Consider the following 22858-nt stretch of genomic DNA (forward strand, 5'->3'; position numbering starts at 1 on the left):
GGTTGGTTTGTGGAGACAAACAACCAGAGTCTTCTGCAGCTTGGCAAAAGTCCTTAAAATGCTTCACAACCAAGTCCAGTGGGGTGCTTTGTGGCTATCCAATCCTAGGAATCAAAGAAAACTTTGTATGAGAGGACAAAAAGCACAAAATGAATATAAACAGACCAAAGCAGACCGACAATCCCAGATGGTCTTCCTCCCTGGGCATGGGAGGCCTATAGACCCACAGTGAGTTCAGAATTCAGAGAACTAGCTTCTGGTAGGGGATCCGGAGTGTCCTCCATTGTGCCTAGCTAGGTGATACAATATGCATCTGCTTTGTCCCTCTCAGCCTCCAGATTAAACCTAAACAGAAACACAGATTAAACCTGAAACAGAAACATGGAGGTGGACAAGCCAAAAGACAACCAGGCACCTGAATTTACCCATCAGAAAATAAATTTCACTATTTGATTTTGGGGTCTCGGACAAGAGCCCCCAAATGTAAGCGTCAATGATTTGCCAAAGAATGATACACTGAACTAAATAGTATGTAAAAGAAAAGCATGCTGGGGTTTCCCATTCCAAGATAAGACTCACCTTATACTTAAACTAAGAAAAATTACAAGCTCGAAAAATAAAACAGCCTATGACTATGACGAAAACTGTAAATGTTGCCGTATCTGGTAGTCTACACAAATTGTTACCTAATATGACATAACACTTTGGAATTGTTTATGGACTGAATAAATGGAATTAAATACTACCAATGTTTCATTTGTATCTTAGTTCCAAGAAGGCATTTTTGAATACTTTCTTTGGTTTAAAAATTTAGAAGAACTTATGAGAGTTAGGTTATGAGTTTTGTTAGAAAAAAACTTCTGAACTTAAGTGAATTTTATAATCCATTTATATGACACAGTCTACTTAGCGCAACGTGGCCCACTGAATTCCACTAATATCATACCTCATATTTACCTCCAAATAAAGAATATATGAAAAATGTTATATCCAGCAAGAAATTATTTACAGACTCTTCAAAGAATCATCGATAGAAGCTTTAGGATAAAGATAAATAGTTCTTTATTTCTATTTTCTGTATGACTGTCTGTATTTTTAAATTTGAGTATCAGAATAAATATTCGTGAGCCTTCCCATAATGGTAGTTCCTAAATAATGTGGTGTTGAGAGCTATCCAGAGAGAGATTAAATTCTTAACATCAAAAGAAATTGCGGAATTATCCCATTCATTTAAATTATTTTACCATTAAGAATTTTAATGTCTTTAATGTTATCTATTCTGATTTTAAAACCTACCAGACAGTTTTATTCTTATAATTGAATTCAGCAGGGCACAGGATCAGTTATGCTTAAGATGAATACTAATGATTGCTGGTATAATAACGTGTCTAAACTTTAGCTAGTTACCATGAAGCCTAAACTGATTGTTTCTATAAATAACTTTCAGAGTTTTTTTTTTAGTAATTATCTTCCACACAGCTTCAGTACTGAGTATAAGCATTTTCTATATGTCAACTCTTTATTTTAGTTTATTTATTTTGTTGCCTGTAAGTTGTCATTAAGCAGTTTAAGTCAGGTAAGATAAATGAGTAAATTTAGATACTGTAAGACAGACACATATGCCGATCGAATAGATCATAGAGTTCAGAAATTCGTGCACCTATATTAACCTAATGTTTGGCAATGTTGTCACAATCACATGGAGAAAAAAGAGATAGAATCTTTCGTAAATTGTGTTAAAAATCCTGTCTATGAAAATTTAGGAGAAAGAAGCTATACACAAATCAAATAAAAATTAAATAAAGATTTTAATGTAAGAACAGAAACTTTGTAATTGCTAAAGGAAACGTATAGGGAAATAGATAATTATACATCTATAAAGTAGAACTTTCTGAAACTGATATGACTTTTGGTTGTTGTACAATATTTCATTGCTGATCATTGTGCATTATATTAGCCATTATTCAGGTGTCTATATTTAAAGTGAAATATAATAGAGTTGGGAAATGTCTAAAATGTGTCTACAAAATAATCAGAAAAAAGGTAGAGAGCTCGTTGCATTCAGAACATTTAAAGGCAGTGATAGTAAGATAATGACCAGAAAGAACAAGACATTAAAAGATTCATTGTTTACTAAACACATTGCTTTTTTTGTAATTGGTTATTTTATTTATTTAAATTTCCAATGTTGTCTGTCTTCCCTGTCTCCTCTTGCCAAAAGCCTCATCCCATTGCCCCCTCCCCTTTGCTTCCAAGAGTGTACTCTCCCACCCACCTACCCACTCTAGCATCAATCCCTCTCTCATTCCCCTAATCTGCTAGGCAAAAGTCCTCACAGATCTGCCCTCCCATTGATGACAGATAAGGCAGTCCTCTGATACATAGGTAGCTGGAGACATAGACCCTCTTTGCATACTCTTTGGTTGGTGGTTTAGTTCCTGGTAGCTCTGGGGTGTCCACATAGTTGATATTGTTCTTCCTGTGTGGTTCCACTCCCCTTGAGCTCTTTCAGTTCTTCTCCTAACTCTTCCATTTGGGTCCCCTGACTCAGTTCGATGGTTGGCTGTTGAGTATCTAAATCTATCTTAGACAGATGCTGGCAGAGCCTCTCAGAGGACAGCCATACTAGGCTCTTGTCTGCAAGCACTTCTTGGCACCAGCAATAGTATCTAGCAATAGTGTTGGGGTTTTGGTGTCTGCAGATGGGGTGGATTCCAAGGGGTAGTCTCTGAATGGACTTTCCTTCCTTCTCTGCTACATTTTTTTTTGTCCCTAAGTTTCCCTGATACAGAAACAATTCTGGGTTAAAGATTTTGGAGTTGTGTGAGTGGTTCCATCCGTCAACTGGGGGCCAAGCCTATTTACTGGAGGTGGTCATCAGGTTATCTCCCCTCTCTTGGGTACTTTGGCTAGTGTCATCCCTGTTGGATGATGAACACTTCTCTCTTCCCTGGAGTTTGGGACTGTCTAGTAGCTTCCCAGGTTCCCAGTCCTCTACTATTCATTCTCTTGACCCTCTGAACTTCTCTTCCTTCTCTTCCTATACTTGATCCTGACCCCCTTCCCTACCTTTCTCCTTCCCAGGTCTTTCCCTGCCGCTACATCCCAGAATTATTTTCCCCCTTGTAAGTAGGATTGAAACATCCACACTTTGGTCTTCCTTCTTGTTAAGCTTCATATGGTCTGGAGTTGTATCACAGATATTCTGTGTTTTGGGGCAAATATACACAATGAACACATACAATATATGTCCTATTGGGTCTGGGTTACATCACTCAGGATGATGTTTTTCTTTTTCCATCCATTTGCCTGAAAAATTCATGAAGTAATCATTCTTGATAGCAGATTAGTAGTTCATTGTGTAAATAGATACATTTTTATTGACTCCTACCTGATAATCTGTGAGGGGCAAATTTTCTGGGTATAAATAGTTTTATCAAGATTTTCTGTATCTATTCTTCAGTTGAGAGATATCTGGGTTGTTTGTAGCTTTTGACTATTATAAATAAGGCTGCTAAAAATGTAGTGGAGTATGTGCCCTTGTAATATAGTGGATCATCTTTTGTTATATGCTCAGGAATGGTATAACTGGGTCTTCAGGTAGAACTATTTCCAGTTTTCTGACGAACCACCAGATTGATTTCCAAAGTGGTTGAACCATCTTGCAATCCTACCAGTAATGAAGGACTGTTCCTCTTTCTCCACATCCTCACCAGCATCTGCTGTCACCTGAGCCTTTTTTTCTTAGCCATTCTAACTGGTATGAGTTGGAATCTCAGGGTCATTTTGATTGACATTTCCCTGAAGACTAGATGTTGAACGTTCAATGCCATTCAATATTCCTCAGTTGAAAATTCTTTGTTTAGCTCTGTATTCCATTTTTAAATAGAGTTCTTTGGTTTTCTGGAGTCTAACTTCTCTAGTTCTTTGTATGTTTTGGGTATTAACTCTCTATCAGATGTAGCTTTGGTAAAGATCTTTTCAGTCTGTAGGTTGCCATGTTGTCCCTTTGACAGTGTACATTTTCCTTACAGAAGGTTTTCAGTTTTATGAGGTACCATTTGTCAATTGCTGATCTTAGAGCCTGAGTTATGGTGTTTTGTTCAAGAAATTTTCCTCTGTGCAGATGTGTTTTCTTACTCAAAACATTCTGATTCTAGAACATCTCTGGCATTCTGATATGTGCTAGGAGTAGATTTGGATTTCCTTACCATTATGTGTCCCATCTACTACTAACAAAATAGGGTTTGTCTTGAAATCTTCCTATGACATAAGGTAGACTGATCAAGCATTATGCAAAGATTGAACACCAACATTAGGAAATAAGGATAGTGGGGAGTGGTTGGGAGGGAGAAGAGGCTATGAGAACTCATGAGCAGATAAGAAAGACTTTATTCACTCCAAAAGAATGTGGTTAGACAGGCAACTCCTGTCACACTGGCACAAGTGCCAAAATGGACAAAACAGATGTAGGTTCAAAGGCCTACATACAAATACTTATATACAGTCTGAGTGCTAAAGACAAAGACTTATTAAGGGCATATATATATACAAAATCATATAAATAAATAATACTGCCAAAATAATTAACAGATTACATCAATGTCCACTGTGGCATTTTAGGATATCAGATGTCAGTCATTTTGTGCTGATATAGGCCTCTTTTTTGATTCCATGCCATGCATCAGATAGATTTTTATTGACTCATACTTGATAATCTGTGAAGCCATATTTTCAAGATATAAATATCATTATCAACATAGTACTTATAGATAAATTTGTGGAGTGGTATTTCTCTAGATTACATGAAATGAGATGGTAATATAGAGGTAAAATCCAGATAATGCTTCTACCACCATAGTGGCAGCCACTCTTGAAGCCAGTGGCAATGGCTGATTGACAATCTTTAGCATCCTGAGCTTGGGCCTGTGAATTTCAGTCACGTACAGTGATCTCATGATTAAGTTGCTTGTAATATTTAGACTTGAAAGAAAAGAGAGAAAGGATAGAGATAAGTATACAGAGACAAGTGAAACTGGCCCGCAGTTTCATGAACCGGGTTCTGCCTCGACCGAAAGGAGAAAGGAGACCTGAAACACAGAGTTCGAGAACAAAAGGACGCGAAGCCAAGTTGTGGGCTTCCAATCAAGGCTCGTCTTTACTTTGGGGGTTCAGAATTTACATATAAGAGAGCAAACTGAATCTCTAGGTTACAATGACATTTGAATAACATAAGGAATTCCTGAGGAGTCGGGAGGAGTTCAAACAAAGTCCAGGAGGAAGTGAAAGGGAAACAGGCTGCAGGGCTGAAGGTGGAGACTCAGGATGTCCCACAGGTCTCAGCTCCGGGGAGTGGCTGGAGGAGCAGTCCACAGTGGGGGAGGAGGTCAACTACAGATGTCCTCAGGCTGTATACGTGCCAGCCAGCAGGTGTAGTTTCCTCTGGAATCCTCAAAGGTGGGAACTCATAGTAGTGAGCCTTTGTTTCAGGCACAGCAGGCATGAGTTGAGTCTCCTGTCGCAAGCTGGGTGTCTTGCAGCCAAGGGACCCAACAGACAAGTGTGTGTTGCATAGGATGCCAGGAGAAGAAAAGTTTCCTCAGCAGAGTATGTGGTATGTTTCTCCAGAAAGTGCTTTGTATACTGAGAACTGGCTTTTAATGTATCTATGTCACTGATGACCCTGACAAGCACTTATTTATACAAAGTAACCTTAGTATCCATTGGATTAACATGGGTTCAGGATCAAAGAAATGCCTTCCCACTGTCTTTTCTAACATGGGTTTATTTGACTGTCCTATATTAACAAATGTATCATTAAAAAACAGTGTCATTATGCCTTTTTTTAATTGAATTTCTTGCTTCCTTTTAAATACTCCATGGTTTTCATGGAAAAATAAAACTTTGATATATGAAAGCATTAGCATTTTTAAAAGTTGGTTTCCTGTTTTGAAGCACATGCACATTGTATCCACATTAAGAAAATCATAGTGTCTTCAATTATTCCCATTCATCATATTGCTAATTTCACTATCTCACACTGTAGCAAGCATCTTCTCCCGAATTAATTGGAAGCTTAATAAAATCACCATGAGCAATTAGGTCATCTGCTATGTTGATATTTCTGTAGCATAATGTTTACTTTATTTATTTATATAATTAACTTAGATGAAATGCTTGTGCAGTGATGCAGGGATGTTATGGATTAATTACTTATTTAATAGCCAAGATGAAATGTGTCCTGTAAATTTTAAATACACAAAATATGACTTTTTGCATTGCTGAACTTACAATAAACTTGTAAATTATGAGTTATCACATTAAATAGTATATAATATTGAATAAACAATAACAAGAATATAATTTTAGTATATTTTTACTTGTCAGGATTTTGGACGGGAGAGACATAAACATATTTCTATAGTGAAAATGATAGTATTATTTTTTCATAAAAACATTTTGTGAGATCTTTTAGTAATAATAATAATAATAATAATAATAATAATAATAATAATAATAATAGATAACATTGCTTTTTCTCATAACTGAAAATTGAGACTTCCTAAATTATCAAAAGAACTACACGCCGGGCAGTGGTGGCGCACGCCTTTAATCCCAGCATTTGGGAGGCAGAGGCAGGTGGATTTCTGAGTTCGAGGCCAGCCTGGTCTACAAAATGAGTTCCAGGACAGCCAGGGCTACTCAGAGAAACCCTATCTCGAAAAAAAAAAAAAGGGACTACATAACACTTTTAAACGTGTCTTTGCTTTTCTGGAAATGGCATATGGCATACTACCTCAAAATTTTAAAAGCAAAAAATACCTTAAGGTTTTGACTGTATATCAAAATTTTGTGCAAGCTCAAAAGCCCAAAATTAATACATCACTGCTTTAATAATAAATGCATATGCATTGCTTTTGACAATATACTACAATAAAAATGAAATGAATAATTTGCATAAATTTTGGTCAAAACATTCATTTCAATGACCTAGAAAAATCAGTTATACATTCATCATATTTAAATGGGGTTTGCTTTATTTAATACTTTTCTCTTATTTTAGGCACAAACTACTTTCTTTTGCTACTTTTTTAAAAATTAGCATATGTTTAATTGTAAATTTAAAGTTCTTGAAGAGCTTTTTGAATAATTTTTTGCAGTAATACATAAACATAATGCAACTGAAAGCCTCTCTAATAAAATGTCTGAGACTGGTAATGTTAATATCTCTACTGTGGCATTATTGGGAACCTGCCTTTGACATTTCCCTAAACATAATTTATATCATTCTAACTTTTTGCTTAAAATAATTCTGAATGTAGGTGGAAATTTGCCAAACATCTGAGAGGATAGAATTTTGAGGATTATCCAAGAGATTATGGTAATAAATGTCATTACATAAAAAAATATCCAAAAATTTAACAAAAATAATCAAATTGTGAAAAGTATTCTCTTAGGTTTCTGGGTTCCATCCTTTTATAAAATATAAAGGATTCAAATATGAAGTAAAATGTTTCAGACTCATTTTCCTAAAAGCATGTCCTGCTGCAAATGGAAATTTCATTTAATATTCTATATCTTCTTTGCCCACAAATTTTGTTCATAACTCATAAAAAGTAAAATTGTGTAACATTATCTTTGAGTAAATTTGCTTTTCTTGAATTCTATTAAGACAGCTTATTTCATAATTACCACAGTTTGCAGGGAATAGCAGGAAATGTGTACAGTTTCATCACTAAAATTTTTCTTTTCTGTTCTTGTCAGCACTGTCTTACAATGGTACATAACCATTTTGTACCTATATAAGATTATATGAAAATGTCCACGTATCCCCAAAAGCATCTGATAAGACCATATTTTTCTAGTTATTTATGCTCATAGAAATTTGCCAATATGAAGAGAATATATGTATTTAATATGTATTCATCTTATTTCATGTAAGCTTTCAATAATAAAGATTTGCCGATTGGGTATGTTTATTCACTGAATCCTTCTGCTACCATGGACAAAATCCAAGATCTGACTTTCAGTTTATTTTTTCTAGAATTTATAATAGATAAATATACCTTGGATACTTTCATTAAGGTCCTTTCATGTGAAAGAATTTTTATGTGTCAGATTGCTGGGGAGCCAGCCACAGCCTCAAGTGTTTCTTCCTTCTTGTAGGTTCTTCTTGAGACAGTGGAGGAGGAAGAGCGTAGGTGGAGAGTAAGATTTGGTTTTATGAGATTCTGGGGTAAGACTTTATCTTACAAGAAACTTAGGGTTGCTGTATAAGAAAAATTTACTTATTTAAGTCTAAGTTACTATGCTATGGTAGCTGAGCTGCCTTCTGTGATCCTCTGAGGCACTTAGCAACTCATCCTAAAACAGCAGGAGATTAAGTAAAAGGATTAATTGCTAGAGCCTTTTCCCTATTATTCAGATGTCTCTTGCTTGTTGGGCTAGTATGAAGTTTGGAGCAATAAACTTCTATTGAACGAGGAGGAGAGAATAACATTCAGAGAAGGAAAACATTTTACATAAGCGAATATGCATAATCTCACACAAGTTCATATGCAGATTCATTTATGCTCATTTACTCATTCATACAGTTCCATTCAAACCCAGTTTGGCCCAGCTTGCATGCATTCTCACAATTACATTCTTACACACACACAAGCATACATTCTCACAATTACATATTCACACTGATATCCATCCATACATATGCATATGTATGTGGAGCAAAAGACCAAGCACTGATGCAGAAAGAACTCACTCATTCTGGATGAAAAAATGGAACTCCAATCCTTATTACATAGAGAAAGAAAAGGCTTCTATCTTTTTAATGCTAAATGAATTAAACCCATGTTTGTAAGAAAAAAGCTTTATTTCTTTTTATAAGACTAAGCCTGCCTTGTCCTTACCATGGAACCTGTTCTATCCCATGGCAGGAAGCCTCCCTGCTCCTTCTGCTCTCTGCAGCATCTTCTTTTTTCCTCTTTCCCTCTGCATTCTACACATTGCTCTCTTAATATTTTATGTTACATATAGTTTCTAAGATATTCCACTCTGCATTCTCTTTCTAATCTAAAAAGTGTTCTGTCTAAAAACTTCTCTTCAACTTAGCTCCTCTCTAAGCTCAGTTCTTCTCACCTCCATTCCTCTCACCTCAGTCCCCCAGTTCTGATTCTTTTCTTTGTCCTCAACCCTTAAATATCTTTCAGAATACATGATCACATGTTAAAAAGTTCATCACAAGTTCACACAAAAAAATCAAATCTATTTCAAATAAATTGAAATAGAAGTTCACAACAGAGAATGTTTACATGCATACCATTAGGAGTAATTATCTAGTTAAACATCCATCACCTGTCTTAGTTCCACAGGTTCACCGAAGGTTTAAAGCCATAATTAAATTATAAGTGAAGTTTTGCATAGATAAACTTAGTCAATATTTTCTCTTCATCCTAGCACCTATAATAAATCATTACTTCCCTTTGGTTAATTATTTTACAATCTCTTGGAATGTGCTCTGTGTAGGAGACAGTCTGGTTACTATCTAAGAGCAATTAACTGGTGACACTTCAGAGAATGGCAGAGTTCTCATCGCAGTTTTGACTATCAGAAAAGGGCCTAATAGCAGTCCCACTATAAACAAGATTAATAATCACTGATATAATTTTAGAAATCCTTATAAGATAATAATCTAGTCTTAAGTCATCTATTTATCTATATAACATCACTCACTATAAGACAGCTCATCTTTGTGGATCTGCAGAGTTCTGCTCCAAAGGGGTATGCTGTTACTTAGTGATTGTTATATATGTATAATAATATCAGGAAAAGCATATTAATAGAAGGAAACTTTCCCTAAATGAATTCCTTACAGTTTGCTAAATAAAGGCGCACCTGTCGCAGATTATATAATAATCTGAAGCAGGCCATTTCAAGATGATCACCTGCTAGTTATTAGCTTGTCCCATTGAGGCTCTTGACATCAGATTATTTACCTTAACATTATTCTTTCTTTCCTTAAGTCCTAGAGTCAATCCATAAAAAAACAAAAAACAAAAAACAAAGGCATACAGTTATGTCCTTCTGTTAACATAGCTACCAGAAATCATAGTGTGCCTTTTTCCATGTACACCTCATTTCAATCTATCCATGTGCTTTGCTAGAGATTGAATTTAAAATAACAATAGAATTTTCATTTTAATCCGATGCATTATAACTCAGAAGTTCATTTATCAAATAAACCAGGAAAAAGGTTGAATACGTATTAACATGAGATACTCCCCCCATATGAGTCCCTATTGGGAGTCTTGGTAATTCATTTACTGTTAATAGAATACTCAGAAAAGTTATTTCCCTCAAACTAATAGAAAATACATATTTACTTAGTAACGGATTAACAGAATTTATTTTATATTCTGTAAGTTAGTCACTTGCATTGACATGATAATATTTATAAAATAAGCAATTTACACATAAGACTTATTTATTTGTACATTGTTCCACCGAATTTGGTATTGTGTTGTTAAAGCCTTGTGATTGTCAAGAAAAGAGAAAAAGAAGCCATAGTAACAGATTTCTTTTTTATTTTTTTAATTTTACATCTGGCTTAGGCTATTGGACTGTACTGACCATCATCACTTAAAGTCTTCACTTCTCAAGTCTTGATCCACATGTCAATCATCTCAGGAAACACCCACAAATACATCCCAGAAATGCAAGAAATACCCCCCCCCATTTTCTTGCATTTCTCAAGTCAATCAATCAAGATTAACCATCACATTGTAGAAATAAAATTTGAATGAGATTTGTCTTAGTCAGTGTTCTATTACTGTGAAGAAACACCATGAGCATATCAATTCATAAAATGAGTCAATTAATTGGGGCTTACATACAGTTTCAGAGTTTTAGTCTATTATTATCATGGTTGGGAGCATGGTAGACCAGAGGAGATATAGTGCCAGATAAGTAGCAGAGAGTTCAACATCCAGATGCATGAGTACCAGGAAGACAGAGGCGCTGGACCTGAACTGGGTTTTTGAAAATCTCAAAGTCTACCTCCAGTGGCACACTTCATCCAAGAAGGTCATACTTCCTAATTGTTTACAATAACCCTAATCTATGGTGACCAAGGATTCAAATATATTAGTCTAGTGCGGAGCATTCTTATTTACATTATGGCAATATTGATGATGTTTTCCATTGAAAGGTTTCCTTAAAATTTTGGAATCAGTATGTTATTTTTTAAACTAAACATTAATTAACATTAAATATTCACAACTTTAACTCATATTCCTATAAGTATTGTCAATATTATTTTGGCAAAGATTCATTTAAATAATATAATCTTAATACTGCAATGCATTAGACTTCATAAAACCCTTTACATTGTCATACTCATGTGACAAGTATTTATTTTCCTTATCCCATAAAGGAACACAATCTTGCATTAGACAATACTCATTGAAGAGATATTAGATCTACTTTCAAGTAACTTCTACACTCTGGCATCTTCTAATGAATCTTTCTATTTAGTATCTTGACATGCACTTCAATTTGTTTAAAAAAAATCAGCTTGTTTAATTATGTACAGATCATATCAGGCCCTATCTTTATATATACACTTGTTCACTTTGTACATAGAAGAGCAATGATCAGGTTCCTTCTGATATCCTCTAATGTTTTATATAGTATGGCTTCTTACTGACAATTTAGCTTTGTAATCTTCTTATTTGTTTCTATTTTTGTCCATAACATATTATTATTCTTTGGTATATTAAGAATTTTTTCATTTCTCAGAGAGATTCTTACATTCCAGAAAATCATTAGAAATTCATCACAATTGTTCTGCCTCTAAATTCTTATATGAAAGGCATGGTCTTTAGTACCCTGAATAATGATAATGTTTAGAGATAAATCTTTCAAAGATGCATCTAAATTAAAGGTCATTCAGGTATGCCCTAACCCAACACGGCACCTTAGAAGAACTAAATAAAGTGTAGATTTTGAAAAAGAGAATGCCATGAGAAACGTTGACATGCACATAGCCACTTACAAGAAAATCAGGGAAACTATAGAAAAACTCAATCTGGCTGACCCTAATTTTGAAATTTTAACTGCCAGATGTATGAAAAGATAAAAGTTTACATTGACCCCTATATCTACTGTGCTCTTGCTTCAACACGCTAGCTCCTTCCTCTTTATTTTAATGTAATTCAAAGGGTGAATTCTCAGAAAGACCTTCATTAAGCATAATAACCAAGGGGTCAAATATATGAGCTACCCTTTATTTTTCTCTCGTTCTTGTGGTGGGTATTACTGCAAAATCAATTTTCACATAGTTAAGGTATTTATTTTATAAATGACATGAAGTTTTTTTCTGGTAGCCATTTTTTTCTGAATAGTAAACAGATTAATACAAAAATAAATGATATGTTTTAGCTAATAACTATTTCTAACATATTTTAAAATAATGAAATTATGATTAACATAATTTTTATTCTTGTATTTTTAAACTGTCTTTGGAAGTTGGTGTATATTTTATATTTAGAGCACACCTCAATTCAGATGCTCTTTGCTTCCAGAGTTCCTTAGTGTCATGTGACCTATGGCTACATACAGGATTATACACTAATGGCTGCTGGAGGTGGAATCCCAGTTCTCTGTACCTTCCCTGGAGTTTACCACCTGGGATTCACAAAACAGCAACCAAAGAGACAAACATCACTACAAAACAAGAACACAGAAGTGGCATCATCAGTAAAAGCTTGCCCAGTATGTGATTCTTGTAGCTATAAAATGTTAATTGGTGACTCTTAATCAAAAGGAAAGTGAGAAATTGGATTCTTCTGATTTTTTTCTTTTTTTGGATACATAAAAAGAAGGGATCTGGGAACAGGAGTGTGTCAAACAATTGGGACTGATGTAAGTGTTGATTTGAAGATGAAATTGAAGGTATATTTAAAAATAACAAAATTCCTACCCATAATAGAACTGGTTTTTGAGGCTAAAGTTTTAGCCATGCTGGTTAGTCAACAGGATCACAAAATTCTCATTACATACTTTCTAATCAAATGGCATGTTAGAAGACTATTGTTCACTTGAACTTGGATGAGACTAGAAGTTTGGCATGATTTGAACTCCAAAGTCTACAACATCGTGAGTTCCAGCCATAATGTGTGAACTGATAACTGGCCCACTCTCAAAAAAAAAAAAAAAAAAAAAAAAAGAACCTTCTGATTTCAACTATTTCAACAATTGTTTTCTGCCTTATCTGAAACTTCTTCCATTTGTTTTCTCTAACAGGATTCCAACTAGAACTCTAAATCATGTTGACTTTCTCTTTTGAAATAAGATTCTTTCCATGGGATTTTAATGAAATACTTTTAACATCATTGAGAACATCGAAACCATTATTTTGTTAAGCCCACATTAAAGGAGCTTTATTATTTATATTTAATTAGAGGTTTGCTTGATTACTTTGAAAAAATAATTTTAATGCTCTCCACTGTCATATTGAACCTTGACATTATATTTCTGTACACACCTAGGGTAGTTTGAGTGAACCAAATAAGCTCATGTGTCTTAACACTTAATCCCTAATTATTGATGTTACTTGGGAAAGTTATAGAACCACCTTCATAAAGTAGAGCCTTCCTCAATGAACTACGTCAGTGTGGTACTCTTTGATGCTAAAAATCCAAACCAATCAACCAAACAACAACAACAAAACAACAAAATCACCAGTCTCACTCACTGTCATCTGTTTCCTGTCAGTGAATGAATTGTGATATCTCTGCTTCCTGGTTGCCAGCAAATTTTTTTTCCTAAAAATATAATTTATTGCTATTTTAAAAAGTGATCCAAAAATTAAATCAACCTTGCTATGTTTCTTTAGGGTCCTTTGATTTATCGGAGATGCTCTAACTTTTTTATTAGATATTTTCTTTATTTACATTTCAAATGATATCCCTTTTCCAGTTTCCCCTCTTGGAGGAGGAACCCTATTCCCTCCCCCTGCCCCCTGCTCACCTACCGACCTTCTCCCACTACTTGGCCCTGGCATTCCCCTACACTGGGGCATAGAACATTCACAGGACCAAAGGGCTCTCCACCTACTGATGATCTACTAGGCCATCCTCTGCTACATATGCAGCTGGAGCCATGTCTCCCACCATGTGTATTCTTTAGTTGGTGGTTTAGTCCCTGGGAGCTCTGAGGGTACTGGTTAGTTCATATTGTTGTTCCTCCTAAGGGGCTGCAAACCCTTCAGCTCCTTGGGTCCTTTCTCTAGCATGCATTCTACCACAATGAATTTTATCCCCTCTAGAATTATAAGCCAAAATCAATGCTTTTTTTTTCTGTCATTTTTGTTATGTACTATGTATGTATGTGCATAAAGCATGTAATATACATCACCTCTTCATAAGGATATCTGTCTGATTTTGATACTAAATGAGATTTTGGTACTAAATGTTGCCATAAACCTGAAGCTCACTTTAATAACTATTATCTCTGATTATAAGATTTGCCATGCATGAATAATATGGAGATTATGTTGCTTTTCATGGGTGATTTTTTCTATTGCATTATAGATTTTTACCTGTTAACCATTCTGAGTATGGTTTCTAGTTTTGAACATGTGTAATGATACCATGTATAACCATGTATGTATGTATGTATATATACATATATATATATGTGTGTGTGTATTTGATATTTTATAGTAATAGCATTTGCCTGTAGTAATATTTGTCAAAGATATCTGTTTGATATCCTTATGAAGGCTTCTTATTGAGATCCAAATATTTCAGTTATTTCATATCATACATAATTCGCTACAGAGATCTTTTCTCTTGTGTCCCTCTCGGGGTACGTCAAGTAGAAGATTCACCTCCAAATGATGACCTTGCGTCTTCACCCAGAAATACCATTTTTGGTTCTTTTTTTATATACTTTCTTTGAGAACAACTTATTCTTTCTAGATAAATTTCTAGACTCTTCTGGAAGAGTCATCTAATTCAGGAATTATGCCATGGGTACTCCAACCCAAATGGCCTCACCAATCCCCAAGTTTTGATTGCATTTGCTATCTTTGTGACATTCTTATCATTAGCTAATATTGCTTTATGCTACTCATTTCCCATAAACAAACAATATAATAACACCATAGAGCAGAAACGACTTTTCTTTAAAATATCCTACTTAACTTGGCGGGAAGGATATTATAGCTATTTTGTAAATAATTTCTAGCTAATTAATTGTTCAGGCTTTCCAGAGGAAATATGAATAAGAGATCAGGTAAAAACCTTACTTTATTGCACTTTTATAAGATACCTCATTTTCAAGCAGAGTCTATAGGGAAAGATGAACTCACCAAGGACATTAGGCACTTCCATGGCATTAAAAAGCTAAAATTATTCCAGAAGTTAAGGAGAAGGAAGAGGAAACATTACAAAGCACTATTTAGGGAATATTGAAATGTCATCTACCTTCAAGGTGAAAGAGATTTTGGTACTAAATGTTGCCATAAACCTGAAGCTCACTTTAATAACTATTATCTCTGATTATAAGATTTGCCATGCATGAATAATATGGAGATTATGTTGCTTTTCATGGGTGATTTTTTCTATTGCATTATAGATTTTTACCTGTTAACCATTCTGAGTATGGTTTCTAGTTTTGAACATGTGTAATGATACCATGAATAACCATGTACGTATGTATGTATGTATGTATGCATATATGTATATATACATATGTGTGTGTGTGTATTTGATATTTTATAGTAATAGCATTTGCCTGTAGTAATGTTTGTCAAGTAATTCCATTACAGAAATGACTGGTAATACACTTTCAGCCCCAGGTGGCTCTCTTTTCTATTTTGAAGTAATTACAGAAAGATTGAAGAGATATTTTCCATTTCATTTGGGGTTGTCGTTTATTGAACTGGGTTAATATAGCATGCTTCTGTGATTTTTAGCTTTTAAAGTACAGTCCCCTTGGAAGTGTGTTCACAGAAACGTAAGTGTAAAGCATGTGCCACTCTTGTCAAACTTTCAGATATTGCTTTTAGTTTTAGGAGAGATTGGAAATTGAAGCTTTCTTTGGTTTTAGACTTTCCTTAACATGAACACTTAACTGCTTCTTTTCACATCCATTCAAATATGTATGAATATATATATGCATACACATATATAATGGCAGTAAATATATGTATCTATACGTATTCATTTGTGTGGGTGAATCCTACATTATACTCACTTAATATATTTAAAAAATTTTTGGTTTAAAGACTCATTAGTGTGCTTGTCAACCTTAAAAAAATCTAAAAGTATGCCTCACTTTGTGTATTTTTAAATTTGGGTCAGCAGTCTTGTATCATGTACACACCTAACATTCTAACATATATATATATATATGCTGCATAAGGAATGGTATTTACAATTAGTATTTCATAAAGCATCCTATTGCTTATACCGTTAAATGGATAAAAGTTATTTCTTCTGAGTACATGACACAATGGCGTCTTTATGATCTTCCATTGTAAAGGGGATGTGCTGGGTTCATGCCATTATGTTCCTTCCTCAGTTACAGTGCTCTGATGCCTTAGAGGAGAATTCCATACCGAGGTTGCTTTACACGTCTTCAGTCTTTCATGCCTATAGAATAAATGTTCCACTGCTATGGAACATGCATAAAATAATTTTTAAAATGAAAATTATGTCATTTCCTCTTTTTTTGCCTCCCACCCAGTCTTTTCCAGGTCCCCTCCCTCTGCCTCTTTCTTAACTCCTCCCTCCACCTCCTCTCATACCTCACCCTCTCAAATTAGTAGTCTTAGATAAAACTTCTCAGAAAGAAGACCTAAGAACAAGAATCTTATTGAGTCCATTTTCTCAAAACTTTTAATAAACAATACTATGTCTGTAATATCAAGTTTTCTGGAAAAATGACCGTGATATATTTTGTTTTTATTTCTAAAACAGGTATTCTTGAAATATAATATACAAATTGCAAAATAAAAATGCTTCAGTGTATAAAGATGTGGTCCTGCAAACATTAGTTTCTGGATGTAGATCACAAGCACACACTTAAAAGTCGGGGCATGTGGCATAGGCCTTTAATGCTATGTGCAGACTGGAGGAACATAGGAACTTGCTATCCACCCATTTTATTGAATTAGTGAGTGTTAAGATCAATGAAAGACTCTATCTCATAAAATATAAGGGAGAGCCACTGAGAACGACATTGGATATATAGGTCGACATCTGGCCTCTACAACCATGGGCTGACACAACTATGTATACACATGTATACAAATACACAGAAACACACATTAACATACACACACATATTATTTGATAGAAAAATTCTGGCTAGTTTGTTATTCAGAATGCTGTGCATCTGCTCAGTAGTGGCAATCAGAACCATATAGTGCATTTCTTGACTCTCTAGGCTGTTGTCTTTGTTGCACATAGAAAAGAAGAAAGGCCAACAGTTTTATGACTTATCCACCTTTATCCAACTGAATATTATCTTGCACTTAAATAAATTTATTGTATTAGTATTTCCTTAATTACATTTGTGAGAATTCCAAAATCCAAAGGTATTAAGGCAATTTTAATTATGCATAGATTTTTCAGTTGTTTAACATAAACAACTTCCTACTAATAAATTATTGGAAATTTCTGAGTATACAATTTATATTAATGATTCCATTAAAAAAAAACCTACTATTAACTTCTGTTGTCTATGCTACAGGACAAAAACAGTGACCCATTTATTGAGTAGTTTCATTAAAATATGGAAATCATCTCAATATTTGTAACAATCACAGATAACAAACTAGAAGTATATAAGAAGTCATTCAATACTCTTTTCATTGCTAAAGAATAGGTTGGTTCCAAAAATGCAGTGGAAAATACATTGACATGAGTTTTGTGATCTGTGATATAAGTGAAGGAATAAAGTTTAGGATTACTCCAAATAAGAAATTTGATATATAAATATCCTTTGTCATATTCATATGCTTATTCCAAAATTATATCTCTGGCATTACAGTATTACTTAACATTGAAAATAAAAATATATACTATATAATATATTCAAGTATTTTATCCTGAAAGAGAATTTAGGCTCTTAACACAAAAACTGTTTTACTCTTAGTCCCCATTCATCAATTTAAATGATCTTTGAATAAATTTCAATTAGAGTTATATTATTTCTTGAGAGTTGTATACATGGTTTTGTATTATTAATTCTATTTCCCAACTCTTTGCAAACCCATTCCTTATTCACTTCCCATCTTTTGTCAACCCATCAGGTCAAATTTTTGCTTGTATATATGGTGTGACTTACCAATGGCTACACTTTCAAAGAAAATTCTCTCTACCTCTCCCAACTACCAACAATTGTCAATAGGAGTAGGAACGGAATTCTGTGCCCATGTCTCATTCCATGCTAATATTCACTGTGATGTGTACTTGTGCTGATTCTGTGTATGCTCTCACAACTGTGAGGACACACACACACACACACACACACACATGTATATATTTGTATATATATAGGCTACCAGGCTATATCAAAAAGACTGTTTTTCAATAGTCATGCACAACCCCTGATTTTCACAGTCCTTCTACTCTCTCTTCTGCAATAATCTCTGAGGCTTTGGAAGAGGAGATTAATGTTTAGTAGTTACTTTTCTATTTCTTTAATAAAACAGCATGGCCAAGGCAACTTATAAAGTGTTTAATTAGGCCTATAGTACCAGAAGATGCCAAAGCAAAGAAATGGTAGCAGGAATCCACATATTGAAGCACAAGTGGGATGCAGAAAACACAGAGGGAATGGCAAGAGGGGTTTGAAACCTCAAAGTCTATCCTCACTGAAACATCTTCATCAACAATGTCACACTGTTTAATCTTTCACAACAGCCCAACTAACTATACACTAACTATTCAAACAAATGAACATACACGGACTATTCTCCTTCCAACCACAACAATAGCATACAAGATCCATTTAAGTTTGACCATGTTGCTCTGTCTTCTCTGCACCTTGACAATACTAATTGCCACTGTAAATATAAAGCTTTCTCAGATGAGCATTGAGTGGGTTGATCTATGAGTTTAATAGTACGTCTTTAGGAGCCAATTTAACACTATGTCCATTTAGCAAATTAGCTTCTCCTGTATGTTTGACAAATGTAGCTATCAAGTGTTAGCCTAATACAGGTTTTAGGAAGGAGCTTCATTTTATGAAGTGGTACTAAACACAAAGAAAAATGGTTGATTTGTCACCAGATTGCATGTTCCTATTGCATTTAGCATGACCTTCCAAGCCAGTGTTTATTACAGATATAAGAATTTAAAGATGTGCATGAGTGATGATTGTTTTTCTTTATGGTAGCCTGAAGACCATTTCTGAGCATTGTGGAATTTAGGTAGTAGAGATGAACCTCCAAGTTCATCATCAACTTGATTTCTACATGTTCTATGACCAAAATATTTAGTATCTTGAGTAATAGGGTTATACCATCAAGTTCTGGAGGGAAGCCAGGAATAATGACAGTATAGTTGCAACATTTTGAGATTGTAGAAAATTGCTGGCCAATAACTCCAAAAACATTAACCATTCCTAGCTATGATATTTTTGATAGTTAACTGTGGTTGCCTGATAGAAACATTATTTCTGTATTAGAGGATAATACCATTTTATTTCATTTTTCTATTATTGAAAACAGTTTTAAATTTATATATTTTGATCCAATTCTTTCTCTGTCAGAAGTTCATCTAAATCCACCCCCCACCAACACACACACCCAATTTTATGGGGTTTCTCAAAAAAAAAAAAAAAGAAAGAAAGAAAGAAAAAGAAAACAGAAAAAAATCCAATACGGCAACAACAAAATCTCATGTAGTATTACCCAATTATAAACTAAAATTAGTCTAGGCAGCAACTTAACCATCCCAATGTTCTTAACCACCCCAAATGAAACACACACACACACACACACACACACACACACAGAGAGAGAGAGAGAGAGAGAGAGAGAGAGAGAGAGAGAGAGAGAGAGAGAGAGAGAGAGAGAGAGAGAGAGAGAGAAAGAGAGAGAAAGAGAGAGAGAGAGAGCCTTTATATTTTGATGTACCTAAAACATCTCAATGGTTGGGCCACTTCTAAACTTCCACGTGGCTACTCCACTTCCCTCCAACATTCCTGAGTTATTACTTACTAAATCCTATGTTCCATTTTTGTCGCCCTGGACCTAAGTGGGCAACTCTCTTGGGCCACTATCCTCCAGGTTCTACAGCTGTGCTCTTTGTCCTGCACCTTCTCAGGCATGGCATCTTCCTTAACCTCCCAGCATGATGGATCTCATTCTTCTTTCTCGGGTTCCTCTGTAGATAATCCTAAAGTCCCACCTCTGCCCTGCCCAGCCATTAACTACTGGCAACTTTATTTACCAATCAGAATCACCTGGGGGAAGGGTCCCTCAGCATATTAAATGCAGAGGTGTAGTTTCTCTTGCAAACAATTTAGAGGAACCAAAATTAACATGATATAAGCACCTACATTCTCAAACAAAATAAAACAAAACAAAAAACCAAAAACAACATAAACAATATTCAAGCAGCAAACAAAACAAAATGAAACAAAACAAAAAAAAAATGTGTAACCAAATAAAAGCACATAAACACTGAGCAGAACCAACAAAAATAAAGAACACAAGAGAAGGCACATAAATAAAACAGCCACTCATTCACACATTCAGGAATCATGTATAAACACTGAAGTAGAATCTGTAGTCCATACTTGGAGACCCTCTGCAGACCCTTGTAGGTGTTGTGAATACTGCTACAGTTTCTGTAAGTTCATATGATCTTTGATTATGTTCATTTACTGGGTCTTGTTCATGTTATCCATCACCTCGGGCTCTTACAGTCTTTCTGCCTCATTTTCAAAGTGTTCCTTGAGCTCTGACAGTAAGAGACTGATAGACGCATCCTATTGAGGAACGAATGTCTCAAGCTCTCTCACCCTCTGAATAAAGTCTGCCTGTGTATCTGTATGCTTGTTCCCATCTGCTACAGAAGGACCTGCCTCTTGCAATGGCTAACCAAGGTACCAGCCTATGAATATAGTAGAATATCATTAGGAGTCATTTATCACAGTATTTGAACAGTATTAATTTTGTTTATCCTAGGTCTCTGAGTTATCTAGTATTATATTTTTGGTATGAACCCTTGCAGAATCAGATATGGTTCCATTTCATGTAGTGTAGTATAGTGCAGTGCAGTGCAGTGTAGTCCAGTGCAGTATGTTACCACTTATGTTGTTATTGGTTGTTATTCCTACAAGCTTTGTGTCACCATTGCCCTAGAACATCTTGCAGGAAATATACCATTGAAGTTCAAAGGGTTTATGTTTGGCTTAGGGTTTACATTTCTCTCTTGAGAGTGTGCAAAGTACCTTCTTGTACCAAAAATGCTAGACTGCATGGGTGAAGATTCAATAAAGGCACCAGCTTCACGTCCCCATGTGTAAGAAGTTATCTAAGTGTTGACTTCTGCAGTCTGACCTTGCTGTCGGTTTGTGAAAAGTAACCTATAGTTTGACAATAGCCTCAGGTATTTGGGCGGTCCCTTTTCTCCCTTGGGGCAATAGCTAAATACTCAAATATAAACCAACCCTATTTCTGGAAGCTTTTTGAGATGGCCAGCTGGGACTTTTCCTAACAATATTTGTCAATTTCAATTAAATCACATTTGCATGTGTATATTTTAGAATTTTATACAGTATTATGATTCTATACTAATTCTCCAACGACTCTTTATTTTGGCTGTACTTCTCTATATTTCTTCCTTCAATGCCCTCTCTTCTCCTCTCCACCTGTTCCTTTCAATCAGACCCCAATCTATTTATAACTGTTCTATTTTAATTTCATTGTGAGATCTGTCTGTGGTATCTCAATTTTAACTCTTTTTGTTCTTTATGAATTTTATCCAGTAGTAGGTTTTCATATGAAAAATTTAAAATGCTTTTAATATTACTTATCCTTCCCTACACCCCCTCCTCTAGCCTCCTATCTCTCACAGAAATTTAACTCTGTTTTATCATTGCCTTTTAAACTTTTACACCTGTATTTACCATAGCAGATTCTACCTCCTGTCCCTTTTGTATGTTCCTTTACTTATTTCCTGACCTCTATGGGTGTTACAAATGATAGAAACATATCTGAACTTTCAGCATTATCATCCACAGATGATGTGGATGTGTGGATATGTGTCCCTCTTTCTGAGTCTGGGTTACATCATTCAGGATTGTTTTTACTTCTTCTAAGTAAGTCACTTTTCTCAGGTGATATTGCTATGCTACTATTAAATTTGGGGCAAAGACTTGTCTTTATTATTCTTGTTTGTATGTTAGTGATGGTACATGACATCTGAAATTAGGTTATTAGGTGTGCTTGATTTGGAAATTTATTCTCTCATTTATGATTGGACATTCAAAGCCCTGTTCTTTGATATCTCATTTGTTCATTGATTTATCATCTGTCGGGGGCTTGAACTTCCTTCTTTAGGCAATTCAGAACTCAAGATTAAATGGCATCAGTAGTAATCATGGTTCAGCACAAGCTAAATTAAGTTCTAAGCCAAAAGGAAGACCTTCTATAGTGTTAGAAGTGGTATCAGGCAAGGTATTTAGAATGTTTCCCCAAGTAAAAGATGCTGGTAGAATTGAGAATCCAACTAGAATCACTACTGTAAAAAGTGTTGCCGTGGAGGTGGCAGATGACAGGTGTTGGGTAATTGATTTTCAATAGTGTGCAAGGGATGGGTAGATTGCTGATTTG

At 34.9% G+C, this 22858-nt stretch overlaps 1 protein-coding gene across 8 annotated transcripts in view; it reads left to right on the forward strand.

The window, feature by feature from the left end:
- The window catches only part of Mgat4c (MGAT4 family member C), a 713319-nt gene that overhangs the window by 597803 nt on the left and 92658 nt on the right, over window positions 1–22858 (forward strand). The window contains exon 2 of one of the 8 annotated variants that reach the window (XM_031348869.1): window positions 8167–8236. The exons of the other annotated variants lie outside the window; for them this stretch is intronic. The gene's annotated coding sequence lies outside the window, so the exon portion shown is untranslated. The remainder of the gene's footprint in view (window positions 1–8166; window positions 8237–22858) is intronic. 8 annotated transcript variants of the gene reach the window in all.

Source organism: Mastomys coucha, unplaced genomic scaffold (genome assembly GCF_008632895.1).
Source record: "Mastomys coucha isolate ucsf_1 unplaced genomic scaffold, UCSF_Mcou_1 pScaffold4, whole genome shotgun sequence".
NCBI lineage: Eukaryota > Metazoa > Chordata > Mammalia > Rodentia > Muridae > Mastomys > Mastomys coucha.